This window comes from Amaranthus tricolor, chromosome 3 (assembly GCF_026212465.1).
Source record: "Amaranthus tricolor cultivar Red isolate AtriRed21 chromosome 3, ASM2621246v1, whole genome shotgun sequence".
NCBI classification, from domain to species: domain Eukaryota; kingdom Viridiplantae; phylum Streptophyta; class Magnoliopsida; order Caryophyllales; family Amaranthaceae; genus Amaranthus; species Amaranthus tricolor.
In genome coordinates, this window is record NC_080049.1 from 2,558,493 (window position 1) to 2,570,496 (window position 12,004).

The 12,004-nt window shown below is 34.6% G+C and overlaps 1 long non-coding RNA gene across 1 annotated transcript; it reads right to left on the bottom strand.

The window, feature by feature from the left end:
- Positions 1-517: 517 nt before the first annotated feature.
- Positions 518-11,697, bottom strand: LOC130808099 (uncharacterized). Its single transcript, XR_009040699.1, has 5 exons — positions 10,900-11,697; positions 9,417-9,491; positions 2,982-8,631; positions 1,499-1,573; positions 518-713 (listed from the first exon to the last, which is right to left on the bottom strand). It is a non-coding gene; the product is annotated as an uncharacterized LOC130808099 (long non-coding RNA).
- Between the last annotated feature and the right edge of the window lie 307 nt (positions 11,698-12,004).

A 12,004-nucleotide genomic window follows, 5' to 3' on the forward strand; every position in this document is an offset into this window, starting at 1 on the left:
AAACATCGATATCATTGATAGCGTAATTTGTCGTTTGTCACTAAACTTCATACATTCGATCTTGGCAATATTGGAGTTTGAAACATATTGTTCGAACTCTAATAAATCACCGTTCTCAAAACGGAATGAATAATGCATTTGTAACACCCCAGAATTTCCGGCCCCTTAACGAAACCAAAACCGTAAAGGACGGGAGGAAATTCGGGTGTTACATAAAAGAAAAAGGAAAAGAATTTTAAATAAACTTTAATTATTAACTTAAAAAGGTGAGTGAGTGGAAATTTTGGCAGCATCTGCCTTAAAATTGTGCGTCTTTGTAGAAAACAAAAGTTAATTCAAAAACTAATAAAGTAAAGGCACCAATGGCCTATCAAAGCTATGTCACGGCGGAATAATTCGTCGCCGGCTTCTCAAATCAACATGCCAAGCATGGATCGTGGTTCCAGTGTCGACGTTTGCGTTTTAAAAAGACTTAACTCCTCAAAACCATACAGAGTTATAAACTACGCAGCGGAAATACAAATGCACGTGAGAGGGCACAAGGCCTCATAACAAAACATATACAATCAAAATTTACAAAGGATAACAAGAGATACAAAATCGAAAGATAGGGGTAATGACACAAGTTATGCTTCGCGCTCATCACTCTTCCCAAATGCAATGCAATACATAAGAAGCTCCAGTACCTGCTAAGCCAGTCTATAATCCTCCTGCTGCTCGACATTAGACCAAAGGCCAATGCGTCATAGCAGGACAATCATAGAAAGTCATCAACAATTAAACATAAACACAAACACGTACACGTCAGTATCCAGCAACAAGTTATATATATGCAACCAACAATCAATTCAACAAACGAGGGAAGAAGGACACTCCAATGTATAAAAATCTACTCCAACCATTCCTCATTTCTGTGCACTTCTCAATGCCTTCACCATTTTCTATTCCTTCCTTAATTCCACGTATCTTCTTTTGTGACTAGAGGCCACCATATTGGGGTTTGCAAGACCCACATGGCAACACCTCAGCCAAGGACGGTGACGGCCATGCCGGCGCCCAATGGCAAAGTATGATCATACCCCCGTACAGCGACCATATATAGATGATCCATGCCTCCGGGAACTAAACCAACTGGGGTACCAATCCAGTGGAGTCACAGTAATATCCAACTTAATATCTCATCAATAAGGGACTCATTCCCATTCCATCTCATATAATCCAACATTCTACTCTTGCGATATCAGAACTCAATCTCTACCATCTTTACAACTGATTTTCACTTGTAGCACAAACTTAACAGTATTTAAATAGCAAATCATATTCAACCTAGCTCGTATAATATTATCACACAAGGAAAATATATTGAAGATGCATGCAAGAATCAGTTACTGCGTGTACTTACTAATACTTCATAGTTTCAAGACAATGCATATTATCAAAATAAACAATAATGTCTTAAAGAAAATTGCATATAAGGGTTATTACTGCGTGTACGTACCTGTAAGCGTCACTGCACGATCAAGAATCACAAAATCACCCAACTAAGGCTCTACTTTCTCTTAAGAATGGGCACCTATATAAGTTATGAGTAGAACTAATGAATTCCTTTAACTACTTTGCCATACCAAACTAAATACCAAAATAACCGCTATCACCCATTCAACATGAGTTTTCGATTACTCTAACACGCACACAACTCATTCAATACAAGTCAAAATCATTAACATAACACAACATAAGACTTTCCATCTACTAAACCAACAATCAAGTAAGCTTTCACAACAATAAGTGCATTTTATGACAATTTCTATAAACCAATGAGGCTCAAAGTATAAGGCCTCGTCACTATGAAATGTCCTAGGCTACTAGCACTTGTATAACAAGATCAACACTAGCAACATATGATGATATTGATGTTAGTGATAGCCTCACGTTGTGATATCGTTTACTACAATGTACAAGATTACTTATGATGACAAGAAAGCATGAAAAGAAACACTTCCCCAAATAATTCGAAACAAAGATGGCAACAAAGGTTTCTTCTTACTTCAACAATGATAGTGTTCAACTTTAATTATCACGACCATACCACAATCGACTAACAATAATACTCAATAACATAACAGTATCCACCATCATCTTTATAATACAAGTGACAATTACTACCACTTTTGTGACTAATACTCTCAATTATAACAACTATTATCACCTATTCACAATCAAATCATATATTCCAATCTCATACCAATCTATTCAAGTTTAAGGTGGTAACAATGAAAAAGAAACAAGTTATTCAGATAAATCATGAAACTAAGTTTACGCAACTTACGACAACGATTCACAGAATCAACAATGTCAATCACTATTAACAACAATGACACCATGTCATTAAACAAACAATAACCACACGACAACTAACAAATACTACTAATCATTTACAACCACCACAATCACTATCATAGTCAGCTACAATCATCACCATTACTAATTATCATAACAATAACCAATCGACTAAGTCTCAAAACAACTTTAAAGGTTATTAAATAATTCATCACAAATTATTCATCACACCACCAAAATATAGCATAAATCCACATTATTAGTAATTTAATCTCTAAATCCCAAATCCTAGTCATTTCATGTTCAAAAATAACACTTTAATTTACTACCCATTAAGACTCAAAGAAACTAATACAAAATCAACACACAACCCATAATTTCAATTCAACTTTCAAGTCATGAACATGTTCAATTCATCGAACACTCTTACCCACAAAAGATTCAATGAAAATAATACAAGTTCAACACTTTTCATCCACATTTCAAAAACCCAATTCATAAGTACATTCAAATCATCAATCAAATTCTCACCCACAACAAGATTCAATGACAATCATACAAATTAACACTCAACTCATAAACTTAGTAAAATTCTAATTATATACTAGGAAAATTACTTAGAGTGAGCTTGAGAGGCTTACAATGGGTGAGACTAGGAAATGGGTCAAGAGGTTGGTGGTTCTTGTGGTGGTGGCGTGGCTCAAGACACGGTGGTGGAGGGGGAAGGCTGCACGGATCCAAAGAGGAGACCCCGCCTGCTGTGGCGTGTTTCAGCCGCCTGCTGCTGGGCGTGCTTGCAGCCGCCTGCTGCTGGGCTGCCGTGGGAGTGAGGCGAGGCTCCGGTGTGGTGTTTTCGTGGGCGGCTGGGCTGCTTCTGTTTGCGAGAAGAAACGCAGCCCCTGGCTGCTGCTGCGTGCGAGAAGAAACGCAGCCCCTGGCTGCTGCTGCGTGCGAGAAGAAACGGCCGCTGCTGCTGGTGGTCGTGACTGCTGGCGGCACAGCAAGGGAAAGGGAGAAAGAAAGAGAAGAGGGAGGAAGGAAAAAGGGGAAAGACGGCTAGCTTTAGTGATTAGGGTTTCATGGGCTTTTTATACTCGTTGCTATTATCATTATTGTTTATTATTATTATTATTATTATTATTATTGTTATTATATTTATTTATTTATTTATTTATTTTTCATCTCGATTTGTTTTCTTACGAGACCCAACTAAGAGACTCACCTTCGAGGGCTCACACATTTTAATAAAATAATCATTTTGATTCGAACTTCTTTATTTAAGAAATCGTAACTATATTTTTGATATATATATATAAATTAACATTTAAATTTACGTATGCAAGAAATTTATTAAAACTAATTTCAGAAATAATTAAATATAATCGTAAAATCTTTAAAAACTATTAAAATATTAAATAATTACGTCATTAAAATCTCAGGGTGTTACAGACTACCTCCCTTAAAAGGAGTTTCGTCCCCGAAACTAGCGCAACCAAGTGCCAAATTGTGAAAATTTATATTTCTAATAGCTCAAGGAGGCGTCTTAACGATTTTAAGCCTAAGGAATTAACTCAAAGATCGTGACCTTATTGACACTATTATACACACTCTATTCAAATATTCATGCATATTTCGTTTCGACCATTCATAATCATTTAAATTAACTCAACACCCAATCAAAACATGTAAATGTCACACAATTAACCTAACACAATCAATCAAAAGCATGTAAATATCACACCGATTGATTCACACAATCATCAAAGCGTGTACATATCACATAGATAGGTTCAAACAATCAATCCAAAGCATATAAGTTTGTAATAGGTTGTTATCATAGAGACAAAAATGCGTGGAAACGCAGGAGAAAACGCGTGTAAACGCGCGAAATTCTATCGCGTTCTACCCCCCTTAAAACTTAGTTACGACCCCGTAACTCACTAACCTCGAAACATGTGCAAGGATAGAGTGGTTAGACCATGGAACTTTAGTTATTTCATATCTTCGATCTCAATACTACATATCCTAGTATTTGGGTCTCAATATGTTCTATTAGTAAGACAACTCTTCTTAATGTTTACAAAAATAACAGATCTAGCAGATGTGGCTTTTAAAAAAAATATATCACTTGAGTTCGTAACAACACGAAACGTCCTGTTATCTAATGTAATTCTTCAAACGACTTGTTCAATTCTACGTGACCATCTAAGGTCGACTTTGTGATAATCTTGTAATGTACAGAAGGTTTAACTATTATAATTTGATTCATGAATGGGGGTAAAATATCAAAACAACAAAGTCCTAAAAGTAAAGTGCACGAAGTTGCTCAACACTTAACTCGTATTATAATTAGACACCCTAGACCTGAGGATACTTGAATCTTACCAGACTGGTAGGTTATCAACTCCCAAATCGATTCACTGCTTATTTTACTTATCATAACATAATCCTAGCCCTTTACTTAACATGAAATCCTCTTTTCATTAATCATATATGGTCAAATCATTTTATAACATTCTAAATCATGCATCAAGACTTGATTAATAGATTAACAATTCGAATTAATAACTCATAACATCATACATGTTTCAAGTATATAATCCAATTATATATGACACATATTAGCAAGAGACTGTAGTTAATAATCATACATTCACAGCCACGATACTAATACACATATCATAGTTGTTCAATAATAAAACCATTATGCATCAAAATTTCAAATTCTAATTATGACAATGTGAGGATGACTTAGAATTATGAAGGGCAATGCCAAAGGTTACCAATATTTTTCAGCTATTCTCTTACCATACATATGTTGAAAGTATAGAATTTATATCAATTAAGATCATGAACTTATATATGACTAAAGTAATGCATCATGTACGTATATAACGACGGTGCTAATGGTACTAACAGGGTAATAATAGTAGCGATGCTCAACAAAGATGACATCTTATGTATACATAAAAAAATGCAAGATGAAAAAAAAATAACCGATGAGCACACCTACATCACCGCAAATTCCAATATGAATAGCAAAACAGTCATGTATCATACAATTTGATAAGGTTGTGATACCAACGCTAATTTCACGATGTCCAACCTACATCATAACATTTTCATCACAATACTACCTCTAACTATAAGACCGTTATCGCAACCATATGACTACTACATTAATAATTCTAACACTATACTAAAGTACCACGACACAATCCAACCAATTAACGCAACATTTGAAATTTTGCATTACAATTATTCCTTCGCAAACAAGTGGAATTCAATCACCCTTCAACGTAAAACGCGAAACTTAGAACTAACAACTATAACATAATCGTTTGTATTAAAACACGTCAAAGTTTCAACACTCTTTTCATCAAATGTTTATTACGATCCAATGATTTAGTACCATCAAATTAAAACTCTTCTTAACACAAGTGCGAATATTATTTAACTCTCTTTATCGCATAATAATGATTGCGTATAATAATCGTTTTAAGACATAACCCATTATCTCGATTCATCTCTCAAATTATAATTATTCGCATATTCGTTGTCGTTTCTTCAATGTTTAGGTTTAAAACACCTCTTGACTTTTATTAGGACCACATTATCTTTAGTAACTCTCCAACTTATCACATCAATCATTATTAAACAATAACTTGCGTAAAGTCAGCTTCATTTAGAATCTCATCTAGGTCTTATCATTTCAATACACTGGCTATTAAATTGGCGATCAATGAGAAATTCTAAAAGACTTCAAACATTTAACTATATCTTACGTGCACAAGGACGCTTATTCCACCTCATCATCAGGTTATTTTATTCTTATGTCTTGTAATAGCCCCGAAGGCCATGAGGAAAACAAATTATAATATCACTGATTCCTTTTTAATTTCAAATATCATTTTATCCAGTTAACGCTTTAAAACCGTCACGGTTCTTCTTCACATTATCATCTGATTAAAATATTCATTACTCTATATAAGCATTTAATAAGACAAAATGTCTTAACTCAATAGTGCTCCCTTGAATCAATCCTTAGGCCCTTAACATGAAAATTTGTTTACGATGATTATTCTTTAACTATCCACTTTAATATGAAGTTATCGACTTATGTATGAATGATATATCATGTCTCAACGAAATACAGAACTCAAAGGACTTGCGAACAATAATTTTCTCCTTTGATACTCAAACTCATATGTCTTCAAAAAAAAAAAAAAAAAAAAAAAAAATCACCCTTATTTTATCCAAGGAATCCCTTTAAATAGAGATTTAAAGGTTGTTAGCCTTCGACAAACATGAAATATTATATTCATTATGATGAGAGTTGAATGCTTACAAAAATTAAAATCAATGACAGAGGACCTTTATAGTATATAATTCATCAAAATATATATAAAGTGTTTACTAAGACTGATAGGTTGACTATCGTTTTCACTCTCAACTGATTCTCAAGGTCTCACTACAAGCATAATATGTTGGGTTTAGAACTAACGAATATATGTTACATAAACCAATTTAAAGCATCAGTCTCAATCACTGTATGAGACTAAAAACGTTTATTGGTAGACACATTTATGCCACACTAAAACTCAACACCAATGTTACTATAGCTAGTTACAAAGGTCGAGAGCCTCAATCTAGTAAGAATTATAACTTCAAATAGAAATATTAAAGCGATTCTAGTATGAACAACAATACTAACGTGATAATTTGGTTCAGCTAATATAGCATTATCTTTAAACACTTAGCGGCGTTGAAAACAATCTCTTAACTTCAACTCAGCACTATATAAAGAATATATCAATAATACTCTTATAGATCATGGTTCGAAATTGAGGATTGAATTCTCAAACTATAAACTCTTAACGTGCTCTCGAACTTCTGCTTATATTAATATGTAGGTTTTAACGCATCTATACTTTAGCTATGACCGCATTATTATCATCAACTGGTGATTAAAAATTTATTTACAAGGTATCGCATACAAGACCCTTTTCTTTCATTTACAATACATCAAATTCTTATTACCCTTTAGCTCTTATGCTTATTCTAGTTCAAACTACCTATGCTCATACATGCACAGTCATTCAACATATTCAAGAGAATTATGATCACCACCTTCTATGTTATGATATGATGGACGAATGCACCCAACAAAGGAAATGCTCAAGCAGATAATAATTAGTGGGTTCATGTATAGAATTAATATCAAAACTACTAAGCTTTATGAAAGCAATTAACATGAACAAATACTCAAACACATAAGGCTAAATTTCATATAATCATCACGAGCAAGAGGAAGTTCCCGATGCAACCAACTTCTCTAGAATTTCTTCATTCATACTTCACATCTTCATAATGACTACTTATAATACAACTCATGAGTTGAAACAAATACTCAAAAATTTCATTATTTCTTGATAATACATCATTCAATTCTACTGATTTGTTAAATCATGTCATCATTCAACCAACATCATAATTATTATTTATAATAACACACATGAAAATGAATCTCATTACAAGCTAAACAAACTATATATTGATCTATGCACGTGCAATGGCAATCATTATGCATTATGTAATATATGCACCTATCCCATGTCTACCCAAATCTCACGAATAACTTCTAACTTCAAGAAATTTCTCAACAAATTGGAAGACACAAAACGTCGAAAATAGGGACCACTGGCTCTGATACCACCTGTAACACCCCAGAATTTCCGGCCCCTTAACGAAACCAAAACCGTAAAGGACGGGAGGAAATTCGGGTGTTACATAAAAGAAAAAGGAAAAGAATTTTAAATAAACTTTAATTATTAACTTAAAAAGGTGAGTGAGTGGAAATTTTGGCAGCATCTGCCTTAAAATTGTGCGTCTTTGTAGAAAACAAAAGTTAATTCAAAAACTAATAAAGTAAAGGCACCAATGGCCTATCAAAGCTATGTCACGGCGGAATAATTCGTCGCCGGCTTCTCAAATCAACATGCCAAGCATGGATCGTGGTTCCAGTGTCGACGTTTGCGTTTTAAAAAGACTTAACTCCTCAAAACCATACAGAGTTATAAACTACGCAGCGGAAATACAAATGCACGTGAGAGGGCACAAGGCCTCATAACAAAACATATACAATCAAAATTTACAAAGGATAACAAGAGATACAAAATCGAAAGATAGGGGTAATGACACAAGTTATGCTTCGCGCTCATCACTCTTCCCAAATGCAATGCAATACATAAGAAGCTCCAGTACCTGCTAAGCCAGTCTATAATCCTCCTGCTGCTCGACATTAGACCAAAGGCCAATGCGTCATAGCAGGACAATCATAGAAAGTCATCAACAATTAAACATAAACACAAACACGTACACGTCAGTATCCAGCAACAAGTTATATATATGCAACCAACAATCAATTCAACAAACGAGGGAAGAAGGACACTCCAATGTATAAAAATCTACTCCAACCATTCCTCATTTCTGTGCACTTCTCAATGCCTTCACCATTTTCTATTCCTTCCTTAATTCCACGTATCTTCTTTTGTGACTAGAGGCCACCATATTGGGGTTTGCAAGACCCACATGGCAACACCTCAGCCAAGGACGGTGACGGCCATGCCGGCGCCCAATGGCAAAGTATGATCATACCCCCGTACAGCGACCATATATAGATGATCCATGCCTCCGGGAACTAAACCAACTGGGGTACCAATCCAGTGGAGTCACAGTAATATCCAACTTAATATCTCATCAATAAGGGACTCATTCCCATTCCATCTCATATAATCCAACATTCTACTCTTGCGATATCAGAACTCAATCTCTACCATCTTTACAACTGATTTTCACTTGTAGCACAAACTTAACAGTATTTAAATAGCAAATCATATTCAACCTAGCTCGTATAATATTATCACACAAGGAAAATATATTGAAGATGCATGCAAGAATCAGTTACTGCGTGTACTTACTAATACTTCATAGTTTCAAGACAATGCATATTATCAAAATAAACAATAATGTCTTAAAGAAAATTGCATATAAGGGTTATTACTGCGTGTACGTACCTGTAAGCGTCACTGCACGATCAAGAATCACAAAATCACCCAACTAAGGCTCTACTTTCTCTTAAGAATGGGCACCTATATAAGTTATGAGTAGAACTAATGAATTCCTTTAACTACTTTGCCATACCAAACTAAATACCAAAATAACCGCTATCACCCATTCAACATGAGTTTTCGATTACTCTAACACGCACACAACTCATTCAATACAAGTCAAAATCATTAACATAACACAACATAAGACTTTCCATCTACTAAACCAACAATCAAGTAAGCTTTCACAACAATAAGTGCATTTTATGACAATTTCTATAAACCAATGAGGCTCAAAGTATAAGGCCTCGTCACTATGAAATGTCCTAGGCTACTAGCACTTGTATAACAAGATCAACACTAGCAACATATGATGATATTGATGTTAGTGATAGCCTCACGTTGTGATATCGTTTACTACAATGTACAAGATTACTTATGATGACAAGAAAGCATGAAAAGAAACACTTCCCCAAATAATTCGAAACAAAGATGGCAACAAAGGTTTCTTCTTACTTCAACAATGATAGTGTTCAACTTTAATTATCACGACCATACCACAATCGACTAACAATAATACTCAATAACATAACAGTATCCACCATCATCTTTATAATACAAGTGACAATTACTACCACTTTTGTGACTAATACTCTCAATTATAACAACTATTATCACCTATTCACAATCAAATCATATATTCCAATCTCATACCAATCTATTCAAGTTTAAGGTGGTAACAATGAAAAAGAAACAAGTTATTCAGATAAATCATGAAACTAAGTTTACGCAACTTACGACAACGATTCACAGAATCAACAATGTCAATCACTATTAACAACAATGACACCATGTCATTAAACAAACAATAACCACACGACAACTAACAAATACTACTAATCATTTACAACCACCACAATCACTATCATAGTCAGCTACAATCATCACCATTACTAATTATCATAACAATAACCAATCGACTAAGTCTCAAAACAACTTTAAAGGTTATTAAATAATTCATCACAAATTATTCATCACACCACCAAAATATAGCATAAATCCACATTATTAGTAATTTAATCTCTAAATCCCAAATCCTAGTCATTTCATGTTCAAAAATAACACTTTAATTTACTACCCATTAAGACTCAAAGAAACTAATACAAAATCAACACACAACCCATAATTTCAATTCAACTTTCAAGTCATGAACATGTTCAATTCATCGAACACTCTTACCCACAAAAGATTCAATGAAAATAATACAAGTTCAACACTTTTCATCCACATTTCAAAAACCCAATTCATAAGTACATTCAAATCATCAATCAAATTCTCACCCACAACAAGATTCAATGACAATCATACAAATTAACACTCAACTCATAAACTTAGTAAAATTCTAATTATATACTAGGAAAATTACTTAGAGTGAGCTTGAGAGGCTTACAATGGGTGAGACTAGGAAATGGGTCAAGAGGTTGGTGGTTCTTGTGGTGGTGGCGTGGCTCAAGACACGGTGGTGGAGGGGGAAGGCTGCACGGATCCAAAGAGGAGACCCCGCCTGCTGTGGCGTGTTTCAGCCGCCTGCTGCTGGGCGTGCTTGCAGCCGCCTGCTGCTGGGCTGCCGTGGGAGTGAGGCGAGGCTCCGGTGTGGTGTTTTCGTGGGCGGCTGGGCTGCTTCTGTTTGCGAGAAGAAACGCAGCCCCTGGCTGCTGCTGCGTGCGAGAAGAAACGCAGCCCCTGGCTGCTGCTGCGTGCGAGAAGAAACGGCCGCTGCTGCTGGTGGTCGTGACTGCTGGCGGCACAGCAAGGGAAAGGGAGAAAGAAAGAGAAGAGGGAGGAAGGAAAAAGGGGAAAGACGGCTAGCTTTAGTGATTAGGGTTTCATGGGCTTTTTATACTCGTTGCTATTATCATTATTGTTTATTATTATTATTATTATTATTATTATTGTTATTATATTTATTTATTTATTTATTTATTTTTCATCTCGATTTGTTTTCTTACGAGACCCAACTAAGAGACTCACCTTCGAGGGCTCACACATTTTAATAAAATAATCATTTTGATTCGAACTTCTTTATTTAAGAAATCGTAACTATATTTTTGATATATATATATAAATTAACATTTAAATTTACGTATGCAAGAAATTTATTAAAACTAATTTCAGAAATAATTAAATATAATCGTAAAATCTTTAAAAACTATTAAAATATTAAATAATTACGTCATTAAAATCTCAGGGTGTTACAGCATTACTGTTATTAAGCGTTTGGTTGGACATCCAAGATAACCCAATCCATTTTTCAGGGGTAATGATTTCCTTCCATTTGTTACCTCCCATAAACATCCTGTAACAAAAACCATTACCCTCCTCCATCAACAAATTATACTGATTTGCTATTACTCCATGTCTACATGCCATTTTTCTTATTTCCTTCTCCTTTTCTCTCTCCTATTTTACTCAAAATTACTTACTGTTTTTTCTCTTAATTTTTCTCAATATAACATTCATTATTAATTCATACATTTTGTATTTAAAAGTAATTG